The 21,882-nt window shown below is 46.1% G+C and overlaps 1 protein-coding gene across 1 annotated transcript in view; it reads right to left on the reverse strand.

Annotated features, from left to right (window-relative positions):
- LOC146866940 (importin-9-like) overlaps nt 1-21,882 on the reverse strand; it is a 96,539-nt gene that overhangs the window by 71,209 nt on the left and 3,448 nt on the right. The window lies entirely within an intron of this gene.

The following is a 21,882-nucleotide window of genomic DNA, read 5'->3' on the forward strand; positions in this document are numbered from 1 at the left end:
TGGAGCATGGTTTAGTTTGATTAATTCCCTAGATTCAAATTCAGTAGTTTATCAAGACAACTGGGTTTGGGGAAACCTGAACCTAGTTTTACTTAAAGTCTGCTACCCTAACAAGGAGGGACTTCCCAAAAGAACAGGAACTGATCTAGAAAATGAAGTATATGGATTAGGTAACTTTACACTTAATCTCATGATCCTGAATGTTGAATCCGAAGCTATACCAATCTTGCCCGCTATGTCAGTATTTCCAGTTAGAGGCGAATTATGTGTAAGAAAGAATGGTTCAATTCACATGGGCCATAGCAAATGTACCACTGTAATAGAATTCAGTGATAAAGGCAAATCTACGTTTAGAGCTTCTCGTCATTCCTACTTCATCTGTGGTCACACCGCATACATACGCCTACCCCTAGATTGGGATGGTACCTGTTACATTGCATTCCTTCTGCCACCTGTTTTCCTAGCCCCGCCTGATTACCATAGGAATACCCATTTAGTACACAATAGACAGCAGAGAGATCTCCCGATCGTCGACTACACCGAAACAGCATGGGAGCAATACACAGATTTCAATAAAGGTTTCTTTCCCTACATAGGTACAGTCACTAATAGTAAGTTGATACGTAGATTAACTAGAACCCTTGAAGCAGTAGTGAATGAAACTACTTCCGCCTTAGGCAACTTAACAGAGGAGCAGTCTGCGATGCGGATTGTTGTTCTTCAAAATCGTCTTGTCCTTGACGTCATCCTGGCCGATAGGGGTGGAGCTTGTAGGGTCATCGGATCAAGTTGCTGTGTTTTCATACCAGAAAACGCGCCATCAGTATATAAAGCCATAACTCGACTTCATAAGATCGTAAGCCAGATACACCAGAATCCAGGCACCTGGACTTGGTCCGGTTGGTTCTGGAGCGTGTTGTCAGCCTGGGGATGGAGGATCCTATCCTTCCTAGGTATTGGCTTTCTCATTCTATTCAGTTGCTGCTTGTGTCTACAATGTGGGCCAGCGATTTGTGGTCTGTGTGCCACATCGTGTATCCCGCCTTCGAATTTTCACTCAAGATCCCGGAAGAAGAAAGAAGAACAAATGATGCTATATGAACAGATTGATGGATTGATGAAGATGGATATTTCATAAGGGTCCGTAGGGGACAAGGAGGGAATGAGGAAATATGAATTTTTATGGTCAATTGTGTCCCCTATCTTAGACCCCAACGGCTCCATGTACATGCTACAAGTACATGTATGTTCCCTCCAGTTCCAGCTATGAAGACGCAAATACATGTGCGTCCAACGTCAACATGTCCTCTTTCAGATCCACCATGAATGGGTCAAATATTCCATTCCTAAGTATGATTGGCCACCGACTTTATATGGTTCACTTTTCTAGTTTTCCAGTTCAGGCGAGTAGGCCCTGAATTCTGTCATCAAGCCATTTCATGCTTCTGCCTCTGAAATGCTCCAGCCTGGGCCTGCATCCGTATCCATGAACTTTGTCCTACTCCCTGCGCGGCTAACGGTGCCTGACACGGCCTGTTGCCTGCCAAAAACTGTATTCAGCCTTCAAGTTATCTGCTCCGCTCCTCATCCAATGCATTCCTGTCTAGTAGTTTAGGTAAACATCCTTCCAGCTACCGAGCAAAGAGCTTGGCCTCGCTGTCTTTTTGCAAATAATTCATAGCCCCTGTTACCATGGAAGATTCCTGCCCCCTCGCATCTCATGTAGACACATAGACGCTTGTACATGCACTAACAGTCAGTATAGAATAGATTCCGTCCGAGAAACCTTTCCTTTTGGATAACACAGTTCCTTAAACAAAGATATTAGATACGATTTGGGATTAGGTTGACCTGACCCCCCAGACTTTTGTCTCCACATGTAGAGCTAAATGTCAATTCCCCTTCACCCTCTAGTTGCACGTCAATCACACGTCATGCGGCTGCTCGCGCATCTCTGCCAAATATTTCTGCTGACACTGCAGGATTCTCTTATGGATCCACCCACTTGTGACATCATTTTAAATGACGTTTCTAGTATACGCCTGTATTTACGCCTACTTTTCATTACGTATGTGTATTCTTATCTGTATTATCAGCTGTTACGCCTCCTGCATCTGTCTTAATGCAATGCTTTTCATATATATAGTATTACTTGTCAATAATGTATTGCCTATCCCTTCCTGAACCTTCGTGGTGATGGAATAAGATTGCCTAGTTCGAACTATGATTCCTTTGTAAGGAATAAAGCCCTTTGCAGAACCTTTAATACCACGGATTCTGCCTCTTATTTGACTGAGTTATTCTTACTAGACTTTACCGCATAAAAAATAGTACAGGTAATTTGAATATTTACCACAGAGTGTGCCAAAGGTGCGTATGGGGGAGGGGGTCGTTCAATAAATAATCTGTCAGTTTCTGAGTCAACATCTAATAAGAAGGGGGACCCCTGAAATGAGATAAGGCAGGTACAACAGGGGGACTGACAGAAAATCTATGCGAAGGAAAGTAACCTGCCAAGAACTATATGAGAAAACAAGGCCCAGAGAAGGGTCCAAAAGAATAAATGCTCAAGACCAAAAAGGCAAACCAGGACAAAAGGCAACTCAAAAACAATGTGTCACAAAATTCATTAAATCATTTTTTATTTTTTTGTTATTTTAAATTGATTTGCTAGAAAATATACATGAATATATACACACACAGGTTTTTTTACTTTAGACGTGTTGATAAATTACACCCGATAAGGTTGAAAGTAAGGAGCCTAACAAATTTCACATATAAAACAAATAATCATCCCACACTCTCCCTCAAAACAACATAGTCATACTACTACACATTCAACAGCAACATCAAAACTCGGGTCATATCAGTACACATAAAATAAAAACAATGGATAATTTGAAGGGAAATTCTATAATTCAAGTCCCCTAGAGGGAATTTCAGCAGCCCGATAGGCTAAAGAACACCGGTAGATACGATCTCAGGAGCCCAATGGGCTTACAAACGCCAACACGTGTTTCGGTGTCACGAACAGATGGGGGCTACACCTTCATCAGGGCAAGGGAGGGCATGTGAAGTGGGCCGAACACACCTGGGAATAAAAAATTGTGTAAGTGCACACAAATATAAATACACATTCTGTTGCCCACAAAATATATACGCATAGAGTGAAGGTTACATGATTATAGAATAGACATTTCCTATGAGGAGAATCACTAGGCTTTGTGTTGTGTTTAATAGTCAAGTAGATATCTGCCAAGGGGGCCTGCATAGAAAGGCTCAATTGTCACATAGGTTTGCCATCGGTCAGGAGAAGGAGATATAACATTATGCATGATAAAAATTAAAATTAGGAATATTGTGCAAGAACAGGGGAGTGAAAAATGAGCAGATGAAGAAACAAAAAAAGATATGAATGCATATTAAGGTGATACAACATATATGTTGATGAACATATATCCAGACATAAAAAATAAAGAAATATAGAAAGAGACCCTCACCAGGGACAAAGCAGTAGAAAGAAGTACACAATACACAACGCCCGGTGCACATCAAAAGGTGAACCATTAACGGCTGAAAGGGACAAGCATTAAACTTAGCCTAGCAACCTTACAGCCCGCATAGGGTTAAGAGAAAATAATTAAAAGCCACATTGTGTGGGAAGGCATAAAAGAGTGTTAAAAAAAATGGAGATAAAAATAAAGTAAAATAAACTAAAATGAAATGAAAAGGCCATGGGATACCTCTCAATAAAAATGGCTCTCAACAACAGTAAGGGTTCCCAAACGATGAACAGGGTTCAGGTAGTTAGAAAACGCCTGGAATGTAGGTGCTTCTAGGAGATGGGGGGAACAGAGGCAACAATAGAAAATTAGGTCCCACCAATAATTGGCATCCTGAATGGATGGCCAAGGGTGAATTAAAGATGTAGTCAGACCACCCACCGTAATTGGTCAGAGTAACGGTCCGAATATAAATACAGATGCAGGCGTGGGGAGGTATCGTCGCTGGGAAGTCCGAACAAACGGGGGTTATAGTCCTCAAGGAAGACGGAGGGGAAACAAATTCCTCCCAGCCGGAGGTATGAGGCGCACAGCGTCAAGACGTACGGATCAGCGAGAGGATCAAAACAGAATCTAAGAAAACAAAAAAGGTTAAGGGTAGGGTGGGACGGATGGTTGTCAATACAAACGTCCGTATATTAGGCGGGGATAGGGGTGAGGAATAAGATAAGGACGGAGGTTCAAGGCCACTCACCAGTAGAGACAGCGTGTGCACGGGGCGAAAAGACTCGCTACTTCACGGCGGATGGTGTGCTTCCAAGGGTAGAGAATCGACGGGAGAACGGGCGCGTCTTACGTCGGGCCTGGGAGAGAGCTGGCCAATGAGAGATCGAAGCTCAGAAGCGCGAGGATAAAGAAGAAATTGATGATATAAAACACGGTAAAACAAAAAAGAGGTAAGAACTCACAAAAATAAAACTAAAAGGGATAAAAAACTGGGGAGGATAAAGGGTGTAAGATGAAAGGTAGGAAGATGCAGGTGACAGGAGTAGCCCCATGAGCTAACGTCCGCTTCTGCTCACTTTCTTGAATATCCCAAGAACAACACCCCCCCCCCTTTTTCCCCCCCCCCTCTTTTTCTCCTCCCCTGTTGTTCTCCCTCTCTGTTATCTCCCTCTTCTCACATCACTGAGCTACTCCTGTCACCTGCATCTTCCTACCTTTCATCTTACACCCTTTATCCTCCCCAGTTTTTTATCCCTTTTAGTTTTATTTTTGTGAGTTCTTACCTCTTTTTTTGTTTTACCTTGTTTTATATCATCAATTTCCCCCCCCCTTTTCCCCCTTTCCCTCTCCCCCCCTTTTTCCCCCCCCATTTTTCCAGACCCAGACAGCGATTAGCTGGACTACCTGTTGCTGCTATCTTCCTGACCCACTTGCCCAACATGGCCGCCATGCTTTCCCTTCTGTTTTCTTAACTAGTCCCCTTTTGTTATTTCTTGTTTATCCTCGTGCTTCTGAGCTTCGATCTCTCATTGGCCAGCTCTCTCCCAGGCCCGACGTAAGACGCGCCCGTTCTCCCGTCGATTCTCTACCCTTGGAAGCACACCATCCGCCGTGAAGTAGCGAGTCTTTTCGCCCCGTGCACACGCTGTCTCTACTGGTGAGTGGCCTTGAACCTCCGTCCTTATCTTATTCCTCACCCCTATCCCCGCCTAATATACGGACGTTTGTATTGACAACCATCCGTCCCACCCTACCCTTAACCTTTTTTGTTTTCTTAGATTCTGTTTTGATCCTCTCGCTGATCCGTACGTCTTGACGCTGTGCGCCTCATACCTCCGGCTGGGAGGAATTTGTTTCCCCTCCGTCTTCCTTGAGGACTATAACCCCCGTTTGTTCGGACTTCCCAGCGACGATACCTCCCCACGCCTGCATCTGTATTTATATTCGGACCGTTACTCTGACCAATTACGGTGGGTGGTCTGACTACATCTTTAATTCACCCTTGGCCATCCATTCAGGATGCCAATTATTGGTGGGACCTAATTTTCTATTGTTGCCTCTGTTCCCCCATCTCCTAGAAGCACCTACATTCCAGGCGTTTTCTAACTACCTGAACCCTGTTCATCGTTTGGGAACCCTTACTGTTGTTGAGAGCCATTTTTATTGAGAGGTATCCCATGGCCTTTTCATTTCATTTTAGTTTATTTTTCTTTATTTTTATCTCCATATTTTTTAACACTATTTTATGCCTTCCCACACAATGAGGCCTTTAATTATTTTCTCTTAACCCTATGCGGGCTGTAAGGTTGCTAGGCTAAGTTTTATGCTTGTCCCTTTCAGCCGTTAATGGTTCACCTTTTGATGTGCACCGGGCGTTGTGTATTGTGTACTTCTTTCTACTGCTTTGTCCCTGGTGAGGGTCTCTTTCTATATTTCTTTATTTTTTATGTCTGGATATATGTTCATCAACATATATGTTGTATCACCTTAATATGCATTCATATCTTTTTTTGTTTCTTCATCTGCTCTTTTTTCACTCCCCTGTTCTTGCACAATATTCCTAATTTTAATTTTTATCATGCATAATGTTATATCTCCTTCTCCTGACCGATGGCAAACCTATGTGACAATTGAGCCTTTCTATGCAGGCCCCCTTGGCAGATATCTACTTGACTATTAAACACAACACAAAGCCTAGTGATTCTCCTCATAGGAAATGTCTATTCTATAATCATGTAACCTTCACTCTATGCGTATATATTTTGTGGGCAACAGAATGTGTATTTATATTTGTGTGCACTTACACAATTTTTTATTCCCAGGTGTGTTCGGCCCACCTCACATGCCCTCCCTCGCCCTGATGAAGGTGTAGCCCCCATCTGGTCGTGACACCGAAACGCGCGTTGGCGTTTGTAAGCCCATTGGGCTCCTGAGATCGTATCTACCGGTGTTCTTTAGCCTATCGGGCTGCTGAAATTCCCTCTAGGGGACTTGAATTATAGAATTTCCCTTCAAATTATCCATTGTTTTTATTTTATGTGTACTGATATGACCCGAGTTTTGATGTTGCTGTTGAATGTGTAGTAGTATGACTGTGTTGTTTTGAGGGAGAGTGTAGGATGATTATTTGTTTTATATGTGAAATTTGTTAGGCTCCTTACTTTCAACCTTATCGGGTGTAATTTATCAACACGTCTAAAGTAAAAAAACCTGTGTGTGTATATATTCATGTATATTTTCTAGCAAATCAATTTAAAATAACAAAAAAATAAAAAATGATTTAATGAATTTTGTGACACATTGTTTTTGAGTTGCCTTTTGTCCTGGTTTGCCTTTTTGGTCTTGAGCATTTATTCTTTTGGACCCTTCTCTGGGCCTTGTTTTATCATATAGTTGTTGGCAGGTTACTTTCCTTCGCATAGTTTCTGAGTCAACATCATCATGGTGGGCCTGGGCCGTCGCCGTTGGCCTAACGACATTCTTTAGATGTTGTCAATCTATGTTCTCGACCTAAACATTCTATTTTTTTCTGACCTTCATTATCCTTTAATTCCTTAAACTTTTGATAAACTGTCTTCCTTTCCTGTTTCTTTCTCACTTTCTCTTCCTTGAGCTGCCGCTTCTTCACTTCCTTCCTCCACATACGCAAACTGTCAAACATAGCTGGTCCAACTTTCCTAGCAAACAATACTTTTTCTAAGTACTCAAGTTTATGAGGGTCCATCGTCCCCTCTAATGGCCACTGAAATTAGGGTTCCCCTTTTGTATATTTGTTCCACAATGTACTATACATGATGGGACAAATACCATTTTTAACATACATTTCAAAATTCGGCCTACCTTCTGGGGCGCTGGCTGACTCTTCCAGCAGCAATAACAAAACTTCCATAATTTACTAAAAACAGGCGTGTTGTATAAGGTATAAACAATAGCTTACAAACAGAGAAAATTCTCACATTACCTGTATAATCTTAACATTTGCAAATGTTAATCAAACAAATACCAAACAAACAAAAACTGGTCCAATACAATCCGACCTATTCGTACTCTTCAACTCCCACCTGTCGATCTTCCGTGATCAAATGATCAATTCCAAATAGCCGTTCGGAAGCCCAAGTCAAGGTCAGCAGCCCCCGGGAAGACCAGAGTCGGGAAGCCAAAAAAGTTACCTTGGCCAAGAGAACTAGTCTCCTCAGGTGGTGCGCTCCTGAGTGAAGTTTCTTCTCACCGACACGATCTCCTTCCCCGGTCCAACTGCAGGCCTTTGATGGGGCTCCACATTTGGGTGCCAACTTGTGGAAGTGTGCCTTCTGCCAGAGAAACTGGTGCAGGATCACCCTTCGTCTACGGGTTCAAACAAGTAAGGAGAATCAACACTGGAGTGAAGAATCAGGCAATTTATTAACACTCATGAGTGGGGGCTCTGTCCGACGAGCACCAAGAGGCACTCAAGGAGGAAGCACACCGAGCAATGATTACATGGGTTTTTATAGGAAAAGGTCACAAACAGGGGACGTCCAATGGTGTAAATAGAGCTTGAGAAATACACACACAATGAGGTAATACAAACACCAACAGCCTTGGTGTTCAAGCAACTTCGAGCCACATAACAAGTTACGCTATCTATGTACACTCTATTCATGGTTTAACTATAGATAGGAAACTCCGAACAGACGCCAGCTGTTCTTTTGTGCTGCTTCTGTGTGTACACATTTCACAATACCCCAATCTGGTTTCTTTACACACGATTGTGCAGGGGGAGTGGGGCAGGGGCTGGAAAAGAGGACAAAGAAAATGGATGACGCATAGGTCAACACGATGCGAGAAGTTGGGGTTTTTACATTTTAACAATGTGGGTGGGTGCGAATCATATGTGAAAGTACTAATTGACATGTACTCCGGGGGGGGGGCGGAGATGAAAGCCTCTAGTGGAACTGCAACTAAACAGGTCATACATTTCCTGAAAGAGTTGTTTGGAAGGGAAGGTATACCCAATGTTACGCTTACAGATAATGGCGTACAATTGGTGTCACATGAAATGGAGGAATTTTGGGGAAAGTATGGGATAAGACACAAGAAGTGTTTATTATACCACCCAGAAACAAATGGCATGATGGAACGGTTTAACCGGTCATTAAAAGAGACTATTGCTATGGATAAGTAGAGTAGATTGGATCGGAAAGAGGAGATTGCTAAAAAGGCTGAACCATACAGTCTCTCTCCTCATGCAGTCACATGAAGTCTCCTTTTGAATTGTTCAAGGGAAGGCATCCCTACACTTTGGTGGCACCCTATGGGTGAATTATATGGAATCAAGTCAGATTTGCTCAAAAGTGATAGGAGTTGGGAATCCAGGAAAATAAGGATAATAGAGGCTCGTGAGAAAATTTTTGATGCAAGGAAATCTGTAAAAACAACAAAAGTCAAGGTTGGAGATTGGGTCATGGTTAGAAAACCATGCTGGAGAGTGGATTCGGCTGGGTACCATATGTCCCTGAGAGTTATCAAAGTTTTGACCAATGCTATTAGGACGGAAGACTCCCGCATATGAAATCTCAATAGAATTGTCGTTGTCAGTGGGAATGTTGTTAGAGAAGGTGCTGCGATGATACCCACTTCAAACTTTCACTTAAGAAAATCTACCACAGAAGGTAAAGTCCCTTTGTACTTGAAGGACTAATGAGTGGGATAAAGTATGTTCCTGGTGCATCTTTGTCTATTAGGATTTCTGTATCTATCCAATATTTTATAATGTGGCTGATCCATTTTCCTTTTGTATTACAAGTTCTGAATCTTTCCAATATTTTATGTAACATTGTATATAGGTAATACATTGTTTGTTGTTATTTAAGGGAGGAAGGTGTAAGGTATCTCAAATGCTGGTGTATGTACAAACTAACATTTGATGGTAACCATGGTGATGGAACCAGGTGAAGACATAAAAGTAGGAGAGAGAGAGAGAGGAAAGGAGTTAATGAAGAGCAGTTACTGAAGATGGATGGGACTATTTGTATAAGGAATAAACTTCACGTTTAACTACCCTGTGACTCAAGTATCTTATGTTGCAGCCACCTTGTTACAGTCCAAGCCTCTCTCTCTCGTACTGTCTAAACATGATTACACCAATGGCTTCTTCCATGGATCATCTTTAGCAAATTTGAAAAGACTAAAACGGATTCAGAACTCTGTTGCCAAACGACTCCTACATGTAAAGCCACAAGCCCATGTCTCCCCTGCCTTGAGGGCCCCACATTCAAGCTGCTTTGCATCACCCACAAACCTATACATGAACGGAACCGCTTTTTAATCAGGAATAAAATCACCAAATAAATTCAACATAGGAACCTCGACTCCAGATTGGCCCTCGCCTCAAGATCCCACCATACAAGAAACAAAAACCATGGGTGGCACAAATATTTCTGTTCAAGCAGCGAAACTATGGAATTCATTAACCCCCAAACATAAGACCCACAGTTAACTATCTTTCCTTCAGAAGGTTACTCAAGAGTTGGCTCTTTCCAATATAACACAAATGGAAGGCATATCCCAGTGTATATAAACATTTAATTTGATTATATGTATCTAGATATGTGTATTTCTGAATATATCTATGTATGATAATGTGTAGGTATGTATCTAGATATTACTTTAACCCTGATAAAAGAAATTGACTCTCTACAATGCGCTACCCTATATTTCACCCTATACCTCTAAATATATACTCTACCCCCACTCTCTGACTCAACCCAAACGTCATTCTACTACTATGATCTCCAAAATGACCCTTTCTAGACTATCCCCTCCGCTATCCCTCCTTGAATCACCTCAAACCTTATTTTAATACTATCATCTCCCAAACAACCCTTCTCAAGTCTTCCTTCACCTATCCATCTTTTGACTCATCCGAAAAGTAGAAAACCAAAGTCCCGGGCATAAGTAAGCTAGGTAAATTACTTACTGTCACAAAATGTCACATATTTTCTCAATGTCTGATAATAAATGTCCACGCATTAGTTTCTTCAAGTATTTGATCTTTATGAACGAACCAGCCAACACCTGTTTCGTCACATTTGGGAAGTATCCCGTGAATTCTTCAGCGCTATATTAGGAGCCTCGTTATCGGGTGGTGTCGCTTCGCCGGTGATAATTCCAACCCGGCTCAGCTGGCAGCGGAAGATAATTGAAAAAGAATACTCAGGGTAGCGAGTTGTCAGGAAAGGCCAATCCAGGCAAGACGGCGGTAGAGGGAGCCTGCATACCGGACACCAGTGACTCCCCCAGTGGCAGTGGGGGCGCCTAACTCTGAAGGCTACTTAGGGGCGAGATCCCTGGGGAATCTGCACTCGAGGGCGGTGAAAGCAGGTCGGACGGCGAGCGGTGGCTGCAGTGGTGGACCTGGCGGCTTCCCCGAGTCCCCTGGCTCCGGGGTATGGACTGAGGGCAGTGGCCCGGGCGAGACGGGTCGGACACAGCAGTGAGAGGGCCGCGGAGCCCCCCAGCCGGGCACTTCCCAGGACAGGAACACAAGACAACAGGTGCGAGGCGGCTGGAGTGGCGGCGGGGGCCCCCTGCGGCCTTGGGTGGGTCCGAGTGGGCCTGCGGTGAGTGAATTTTCCGGAACGCACAGCCACTGAAGGATTCGGGCCCCATTCTCGGGCGTTTGAGAGGGGCTTGTGTGACACTCACGACCGCGCACCGGAGCGGCGGACCGTTCCAGTATGGGTCGCAAAAGGCCGCCGGGGCAAGGCCAGTCTAATCACATCGATAAATACACGGTGGCCGTGGGAAAGGCGCATGGAACCCCCGGTGGCAGTCCTCAAAGGGAACCAGAAGACGGCGACCCAGACCCGTCGCTCAGGGACATCATGGGCGCGATCAGAGACCTGCGGGGCACCTTGGAACCCAAACTGGACTCCGTGACGGAGGAGGTCAACCTCCTGCGGGCCGACTTTCGCAAGATGTCCGAAAAGGTCACGGCGGCGGAAACCGGGATAGGCAGTCTTCAATCTAAAACGAAGAGACTGGAAGACCAAGTGGCCGCTTTAACGAGAAATCAGTCTGCCATTCAGGCCCGGCTGGAGGACCAGGAAGGTCGAGCGCGGCGGAACAACATCCGCATAGTTGGGGTTCCGGAAGGAATGGAGGGGCAATCCACGGACTGGTTCGTTGAGGACTTAATCCTTAATCACCTGAAACCGAAACGACTCTCCAACTTTTTCTCCATTGAACGGGCCCATCGAGCACTTGGAGGTAAACCTAAACCAGGGGCCCCGCCGCGCACGATCATCGCCCGGATCCTGAACTATAAGGACCGAGATGCTGTTCTGCAGGCGTCGAGGGTGGCTGGGGATCTTCAGCTGGACAACGCCACCATCCGTTTCTTCCCTGACTTTACGCTCCACGTTCAGCGCCTCCGCCGGTCCTTTGAAGGTGTGAAGAGAGCTCTCCGGGAGCAAGGTGTAAAATATATGATGCTCTATCCTGCTCATCTCAAGATCCTAGATGGTAGTAAGTCCTATTTTTTCGAGTCTCTTGAGGAGGCCAGTGACTGGCTGGAGGGATGGCGGTCGGTGGGCAGGAGTGGGAGCCGGCGCGGACCTGGACAGACCTCGCCGAGACGGGAGGCGATGCCAAAGGACACCCACGGTATAGAGAACAGCGAGAGTGCCCCTAGTGGGACTAGATAATGGGGACATGGCATTATATCAAGGTCCTGGGGCCTGCGAGGTGGTAGGGGAGCGTTGATGCCCAACGGGGACATGCACTGGACAAGCTGGTTGGGACATGCACTTACCTTGGCCGGCTGGGGCGGGGAGAGGACCTGGGGGGTTGACCAGGGGCTGCTAGTTAATGTTTATCATGCAGGGTGTAACGTCCGTCACTTATGTATAGCCTTCTTTGCTGGCTGCAAGCCCATGTTTCCTTTTCAGGTTTGAAATGGGGCAGAAGGGACGACAGGCGCTCTGCATGTTTGTAGGGTGGGGAGGTTGGGTACCCACCACGCAGGGAGGCAGGGAGGGGGGAGTTACTGAGGGGGGGGGGGGAGTTATTGTTTCAGGGGTGAGTTATGCTCGAGACCAATGCAGTTCTTTCATAGGCCGAATCAGCCCAGAGGGGTCACTGGGGGACATAGGTGATCAAACCAGTGGTAGACCAGATGTCGACGATGGGTAATCAGACATGCATTACAGTTTGGACGTGGAACGTCAATGGGCTGGGAAACAAAATAAAGCGGACGTTAGTGCTCCAATATTTGAAACGACACGCGCCGGATGTCGTCCTGCTTCAGGAGACACACCTGCGAGGCAACAGATGCAGGGCCCTCGACAGGTTTGGGTATAAAATGGTGGCCCACTCGGGGTTCACGTCGGGGTCCAGAGGTGTGGGCATCTTAATCCGCAACGCACTGCCCCTAATAATATCAGGCACCTGGGTAGACGACACGGGGTGTCTGGTCGCAGTGGCAGGCAGGTGGGAGGGACGAACCATAGTACTGGGATCCTGCTATGTCCCGCCTGGACTTCACTCCTCAACATACACACGACTGGGTTGAGGGACTTCATCTCTTCGTTGGGGCTCAGTGACATATGGCGCACGCATCACCCCACACAGCGACAATACACATTCTTTACGGCTAGACATGGGTCCTTCTCCCGGTTGGACCACTTTTTCACGAATATTGCCCAGCTGGGCGACTTGGAGGAGCCCCGCATCCTAGCCCGGGGAATTTCCGACCATTCACCGGTGGGGGTGATGATTAAAGGGCCACTGATTAACAGGGCCTCCTTCCCGAGGGTGGACCCGTGGCGCCTCCGAGATGATACTATTAGTGCTCGGCTCCGCGAGGGCTCCCAGCGGTATTTTGAGGAAAATAAGGGGTCGGTGGAGTCATGCATCACGCTCTGGGAGGCCTTCAAAACCGTTCTAAGGGCACAGGCCCAGGCCCTGATAGGGGCAAAAAAGAAAGAAGAGTCCCTGCAGGCCAACCGGCTGGAGGGGGAGATTGAGGAGATGGAGAGGGAGGCCAGTGTATCGCCGGCGCCGGATGCCAGTCACCAGTTGGCTCTCAAACAGAAGGAGCTTCGTGCCCTAGCGGAGGGTGAGGCGCGAGCCTACTCTATCGCATCCCAGCACAGACTTTACGATGTGGGGGATAAGGCTCTCAAGCTGCTGGCGTGGCTCGAGCGAAGAGATAGGGAGCGCTCATGGGTAGCCGAGGTGCGTAACCCTGCGGGCTCACTGGTCTCCAAGAGTGCAGAGATAGCAGAGGCCTTTGCATTCTATTACGAAGGGGTATATACCTCGGTTTGCACCCGCACTGAACAGGAGTGCACGGAATTCTTGAAGGACTTTGCGCTCCCCACTTTGTCGGCTGAACAAACAGACCGCCTGGAGGCAGACTTCACGGTGGAAGAAATGGGAAAGGCCCTCAATTCCCTCCAGTCTGGGAAGGCGCAGGGACCCTATGGCCTCCCGGTGGAGCTTTTCAAGCGACAGTCCAGTATTAACACGGACCCGCTCCTCCGGATGTACCGAGAAGCGCGGGAGGCGGGCAGGCTTCCGCCTGACCAAAGAGAGGCCACGATTGTGGTGATCCACAAGGCGGGCAAACCAGCCGATCTCTGCTCGTCCTACCGCCCGATCTCACTCATAAATGTCGAACCCAAGGTATTGGCTAAGGCCTTGGCAGATAGGCTGCTATCGGTTCTGCCGGATTTGGTGCACGTGGACCAGTCCGGGTTCATGCCCCGTAGGAGCACCCGACACAATCTACGCCGCCTCTTCGGAGTGCTCTATATGACAGAGGAGGTGGGGGCCGCCCAGACAGCACTGATGGCGCCGGACGCCTCAATGGCTTTTGATAGTATCGAATGGCCCTATCTGTTTATGGTGCTCCGCAGACTGGGATTCGGTCCCGTATTCTGTAGTTGGGTTCGGCTCTTGTACGAACAACCGAGGGTGAGAGTGAACGGGCGGTGTCTAGAGCCTTTCCGTTACGTAGGGGCACCAGGCAGGGGTGTCCTCTATCCCCCCTCCTTTTCGCATTAGCCCTGGAACCGCTGGCACACTGGATTAGGAGGGATAGGTCGTTCTGGGGCCTGGCATTGAGTGATGAGTGGGAGGAGCGTATTTCTCTATATGCAGATGACATTGTGTTATACATGGCCAGGCCCTACCACTCGATCGCACAGGCGCTACACCTCTTTGATTTGTTCGGTAGCTATTCGGGCTACACAATCAATTGGGGAAAGTCGGTGATTTTCCCGCTCTCAGGCCCTCCACCGAGAGTCCCGACTCGGTGTCCCGCTTCCATTGCTGTGGACGGATTCAAATATCTGGGACTCTACATTACACGGGACAGGGCGGAGTTCTTCGCCAGGAACCTGGAACCCCAACTATCGCGTCTTAAAACTGACATGCACCACTGGAGGTCGCTGCCTCTCTCCCTGATGGGTCGGGCGGCGCAGTTTAAAAAGCTCGCATTGCCGCGCCTGCTTTACATCCTGCAGAACACGCCATACCCGATACCAGCAGGGGTGTTCAAGAAGATAGCGCAGGACCCAATAGCAGGAAAACTCACTTCCACAATATACCGCAAACTCATCAATAACATGACGGACCCCCTGGTCACATTGCGGGAGAGATGGGTGGGGGACATAGGGGAACTGGAGAACGAAGACTGGCAGGACGCCCTGCAGAGCCCAAGGGAGATTGCAATCCGGTGTAGGTTCCGGTTAGTACAGCTTAAGATCCTGCACCGAGTATATTACCCCCGCACCCATCTGTACGCTTGGGGGAGGAGCAGATCGGCCCTTTGTGTACAGGGATGTGGGGAGGAGGGCACCTTCTATCACATCCTATGGGAGTGCCCCCAGATAATCCCGTTTTGGACCAAGGTAGTTGACATAATGACGGCAGTGGTGGGCTCAGTGGTCCCGCTGGAGCCCCGATGGCTGCTATTAATGATTAGGAGCGACTCGGACTGGACTAGACACAAGGAGATTTGGCTGGCCCTAGCGGCGGGGGTGGCGAAGAGGAATATCGCAAGGGACTGGGGCTCGCGGACCCCGCCCAAATGGGACCAATGGGTACGGGATATGGACTGGTGCCAAAGGGCCGAAGAAACTATCTACAAAAGCAGGGGTTGCACCAAAAAATGGCGTAAGATATGGGGCCATGGCGGAAATACAGGCAGCCGGGGGGAGGACTGGGACCCTAACAGCTATTGTTATTTGTCTCATCTGTGTCCTTGAAGGTCGGTCATTGTTCAGAGGATGGGTAATTCACTGCATGTATCGTGCTAAATGTCCTGTATTGTTAGATGGTGTGAGCAAAGTTAATAAAAAGATTTATAAAAAAATAAAAAATAAAAATATGCAACTCATGTTTTCTAATGCTGTTGGACAAAGTATGCCGAATGTTTGAATCAAGGAAACTGACTTTCCTGTGCATCCTGTCACGAGAACACCACCACCTCCACACCCAGGCCTTGGTTCTCTTCTCTGGGACCTCTTCATATGCTAATAGGCTGGCAGAAGTGGGAGAGCAAGAGCAAATTGGCCTCTAGATGCTTTAGGCAGGGAAAAGGTTACTTTTTCAAAGTACTGTTTCCTTAATATTTATCGAAAATTCAACTTCACCACTGAATTGTATTTTTAGCAACTATCAAAAATAGTTGTTTTATTGTGTTTCCCAACTGACAGTGAAAATATCTTATCGGGAGTTTTCACTGCGAGAACAACTTTAACAATAAATTCCTACATGGCCTACCATGTACCCTGCTTTACAGGCCTTAGGGTGACATCGATATTTTAAAGTAAGGTTTTGACCTGTCAAAGGGGCTCTTTTGACAATTCAAATTTACAATTTAAACCTGCAACAGCCAGGATAGAAATGGCAGGCCTGCAGCCATGTTTGCGCTGTCACTGCAGTGGATGACACAATGGATGCTGCAGTGCACTACTGATATTTAACTTACAGGCCCTGCATATCCTCTGTACCATATACCAGGGATATACAGGTAAGTTAAATATGCCGCTTTCATTACATTGAAAGGGGGAACATGCACTTAATGGTTAGCATGGGTAAACACCACCTAGTCCTACAGCCAGCAAAAATATTAGGTGTTCAAAGGGCAAAGAAATCATGGGAAACCTTGCAGAAACGGCAAATTTTCTACAGGGTCACCTATAATGAAGCATAGCACAGGATTGCGGGTGAAATTTCCCTGTCTCTAAAAAAAAAAGTCACTCAGTACAAAAGGATTAGGTTACTGGTATCCCTTTCATTACACTATACCCCCTTGTGTTATATGCGTCTTTATTATCGAATTAGTTCGTTGTGAACTCCACATCAACCCCGATTCATAAATAAGTAGTCAGGATAACACTAAGACCTAGGCCCAAAGTCACTGATCAATCGGTCACAGGTGGGGTGGCTGGTAGCCAGCAGACAAACACATGAACAGAAAACCTTAGATCAATCCCACAGATAGGCGCAGCAACACTACAATGGTCAGGGAGTGTTGTCCAAACAAAGCACAAATGGCCGGAGAGGTATGCGCGCTCCCAAAACACCATAAAGTTAGATGCCACATGAGTTAGAAACATATAGTCAATAAGGACACAGCATATGCAGTGATCACGCGCTCCCATTGCCGGACATCTGGACATGTTACTCACTGGCCACATTGTGTCAATGCAAGGTCGAGGCCCACCTATAAGTTCCATTAGACAACTAATTTACGACTCCAAAGGCAGCAACATACGTTCCTCACCATACACGGATCACCGGAAATTCTTTATTACCCACAATGAACTGTATAAAAGGAGGACACAAACCAATTATAAATTGAGACAGCCCTCAGACCCTGTGCTTGCAACTGTTCTCCCGGAAACTCTGTTTAATTAAACAAACTGTTCCTGTTTTGCCAAATGCCTCTTGTTTTTTCAAAATATTTTATGTTACAGCAACAGTGGTACAATGACGAAAAGCACAAACAGTAGAAATTGGTATTTACGATTACAATGCAAATGTGACTTCAAAATGCAATAACTAGAGAACCGGGTAATGGCTGGAACAGCTCTGCAATCAGGACAAACAGTTGCAGCTAATAGAACACACAGCCACAATAAACGGCAGCCCCTCTGGCACCAGAGTGAAGTATGCACACGTTTGGAAAGCTCCTTACTCCGTTATATAGATCTCCCAAGACCTCATTGTCAGAAGACCGCAAGAATTGTGGTCTATTTTATGGACATGCTTTCTAGTCAATGTCAAGAGGGTTTCGTCTCAACATCAAGATGCCAATTTGGGGTCTGTACTGTGCTCAAATAAGAAATAATAATAGTAATTCAAACTAGGGGACCAACAGTCTGCAATTTAAAAGGACTGCCCGTAAATTCACTCCAATGTCCATCACTGATGTTTTAATGGACAGCATTTACCCTTTATTTTAGACATTCTGGTAAAAAAAGAGGTTAATTCTGACTGTTAAGATGCTGCAGATTAAAAGTCCAATGCAGGATGTTGAACTCAGTCACAGTATAGGCTGTCACCCTGCACAACAATTATGGAAAAACTGCATCGGCTGAAGAAGCCATTACGAACAGCAGTCCGAAATTAAGGATTGTCCATGTAAATAAAGGAGAGGCGGTCACCCTACCGGAGACAGAAATCACTTTGAATGTGAGACTCATTATTTTAAACTTGCATTTAGAAACAATATAACATAGGCTGCCACAAAATATGCAAAGAATTAGGTTCAAGATAAAATAGTACTTCCAAAGTACAGATTATAGTAATACGTAAACTGTACTTAGTGCAAGCATTTCTTTTAACAACTGTCCATTAAATGTTTATTTCCTAACTTAGGCTGTTAGTGTGTGGGGAAGAGTGGCAGGATTCCTCAAAGTACTCTTACTGCATTTTTCAAGACAACATGCAAAAAAAAAAAAAATACAGAAGATTTCCAAAGTGCTTTTGTTTTATGCACTATTAAAGAGCAAAGGCTGAGTTCATACGGAGTTCATATTTTTATCTGGCAATGTGGATTTCTGTGTTTGCTAAATTGATGTCCTACTGTTCTACACAGTGCATCCGGGATACATTTATAAACTAATGTTGCATTTCCTGGGGGGAAAAAAACCGTGCCTAGGAGACTTAAACTGCATTTTTATATTAGATACCCTTGACTGTTGTGGGTCTCATCAGCACATCATGTATGTCACAAAAAGTTAAACGGAGGTTTGCATTGGGTTATTGAATTAAAGTTACCTTAATATTAGGAAATGCTTGGGGGTTTAGATGACTGAAAGATGCCAATTAGGTTGTTCACTCTCATACGCTGCTCAAATGAGGTGCAACTTATCTTTCTGAAACTGCTAAATGTCTTCTTTTGGTTTGGGGATTAATATTTGATTTGTTACTAGCTCTAGTGCTTAGCCTAAGAGTAAGTGTATTGCACATTTATACCAAACATCTTATTATGGTGGATTCTCTCCCGAGAACCACTTCAAAGATGCCTTCTGTAGGAATTTGGCTCTGAATATACTATACCAAAATGAGGTATAGTGTGCACAGAGTCCAGTGGAACCCCAAAGGTAGGCAGAGGTAAAAGTAGATGGCACCTCACTCTCTATTTGTGGTAGTGCGGGCAAGCAGTAAGGCTTTATCAGAGGGTAGTGTTAAGCATTTGTTGTACACACTCAGGCAGCAAATGATGTCACAACTCAAAGACTGAACTCAGACCAATTTGTTTCTTTCAAAAATATTATGTAGTTAATTTAATTTTTTAGAGCCAAGCAAGCCTGGTACAGGTAAGTGTAAATGGTACTTTTCAAGGTAGGTTGAACAATACAAGCAAGCTGAATGAAAATGCCTTTGTTACAGGTTTGTAAATCTTTTCGATACAGTGGAAATTGATGATTGGATTACTTTTCAGATTACTTTATGAATTACTTTTTATACTCAGTGTGAAATGGCTAGATATCACACTGGGATATTTCCTAGAGAAAAGGTAAGTTAAGCCGTTTTTGGTTATTGCCAGTTTTCAAGTTCTCATACAAAACCAACTACACACCATTTAGAACAATTTGCAAGGAAAAACAGTCAATGTATTCCTATGGAGAAGACGTGGTTATCGTTAACAGGTAAGTACTTGGTTGTGGGAGTTGGATTTCTGGGGTTAGACCAGGGTTCCCCCAGGGTCAAGGATGCACTCTCAAACCAACCTCAGCAGCACTAGGGAGGCCGGGTGCAGAGTGCTGAGGCCCAATGTGATCCAATGGAGGATAGGGTGCCACCGGTTGGTGGCAGCTCATGAGCAGGCTACAAGGTTGTGGGAGCAAAGTTCTGGTGTTAGGCTCAGGGCATAGGGGGGGATCAGAGTTAGCACACAAAGTGCACCCGCAGCAGCACAGGGGCAGCTGGGTACAGGGTGCTCTTTTGGCACTGGGTGCCCTGTTTTCAATGGGAGTTGCCGGTTTGGGATTTTTGCTGCAGGCTCGGTCCAGGAAGACTCCCAGGAGAAACCAACGGCTGGGCAGGTAAGTTGGAGGGCTCGGGGACGTAGGTGAACCTCGGGTTCTCTTCTCCAGGGAGCAGGGTTGCTGAATGCTAGGTGTCTTTTGAGGTCGGATTTCACCTTACAGGGCCACTCGCAGTTGGGGGGGTCTCCGTGCAGAGGCTGCAGGTGAAGTTGGGGAGTCCTGGAAGAGTCAACTCACAGTGGACTCGGACTCTGGAGTGCTGGGGACCTCACTGGGACGGGTGGGCCACTTGAACTGGGGCTGTAAGCAACACGTACAGTGGTGGTTCCAGGCGTCGGGTTTTGTTGTCCTCAGCAGGCTCAGAGTCCATCTTGGGAGTTTCTTTTGAACAGAGCTGCTGTTCACAGGAGATCCGGTCTTTGTTGAAGGCACTCAGTCAGGTCACTGGCTGAAAGACAAGGCGACTTTTGGCACAGAATCTGTGGATACTGCAGAGCTTCACCTAGCCTCCCCCACCTGAGGGGAGGGGTTTGCAGAGGTGGGCACACCTCCTGGGTTGTGCTGATTTGTCCCGCCTGTCTTCCCGCCGAAAAGGAGGGGAGACAGGAAGGGGGCCAGCTCCTGCTAGCAGGAGAGGCTGGGGGGGGGGGTCGCATTATAAAGGTGGCAAGGCCCTTGAAGCTCCCCTGTCACAAATGGCCCTTCCTGGCCTGGCGGAGGTGTGACCACCCCTGCCCAAGAAAGTCCCGAAACATCTCTCGTGGAGGCAGGCTGGTGTGTACCAGTCAGGGAACCCACCGGAGGATGGTCGTTTTTCAGGGAGCATCTCTAAGATGCCCTCTGAGTGCACTCTTCATTAAATCCCACACTGGCATCATTGTGGGTTTAATGTCCTGAGAAGTTTGATACGAAACCTCTCAGTTTTCAGTAAAGCCATTATGGTGCTGTGGAGTTTGTAATGACAAACAGTCAGCACCATATACCCTTAATGGCATTACTGCACTTACAATGTCTAAGAATTGGTTTAGACACTGTAGTGGTACAGGCTCATGCACCTGTACCCTCACCACTGGTATAGTGCACCCAGCTAGAGCGGTGGCTGACCTATGCCAGGGCAGTGTGTTGAAAGCACGGCACACAGGTATGTGTGCCATGTCGACTCTACACTTTGTTCTGCACCAAAACACGCAGCCTGCAATGGCAGTGTGTGTTTGTGTAAAGGTACAGGGCGTCGAAGGGTGACACAATAAGTGCTGCAGCCCTTAGAGACCTTCCCTGGCCACAGTGCCCTTTTTACCCATGGTATCTTCTACAAGAGACAGACATGTGGCCAGAGAGGTGTCAATTGGGGGTACCGCGTACAGTTTTGGGAAAGAAAACAGGCCCTGAAAACCTGATTGGCAGGGTCCCAGGGCACATCAAGTCAAAGTGCATCAGTCGTCTGGCAAAAAGGGGGGGGGGTTACTGCAACAGAAACCCAGCTTCCTACACCTTCCTTCTATTATCATCCATTTAGTGAATAGGTCTAGCTCATCTTGAATGTTGACCGATGATCTCCTGTGCACCTTAGCCCTCACAGTTTGCAAAGGCCTATATTTTTTCACTAAGTCAGGCTGATAACGTTAAACGTTGTAGCTCAAATAGTGACAGGAAAATAAATAAACTTGTTGTATATTTTAAGACAGCTAAGATTGAAAGTAACTACTTCCTTGGAATTGTACCTTCTTTCTTTGAATACATTTTGTTCTTAAACACAATGCCAGTTACACTTCTGACACTGTATCACAAAATATACTGATAGCAAAACCAAGGATATAATTCTTACTGCTGACCTTCAATGACCACATAAAAATTGGCTATATTTATCCCCCATTGTCCTCCAT

This window comes from Triturus cristatus, chromosome 1_2, assembly GCF_964204655.1.
Source record: "Triturus cristatus chromosome 1_2, aTriCri1.1, whole genome shotgun sequence".
NCBI classification, from domain to species: domain Eukaryota; kingdom Metazoa; phylum Chordata; class Amphibia; order Caudata; family Salamandridae; genus Triturus; species Triturus cristatus.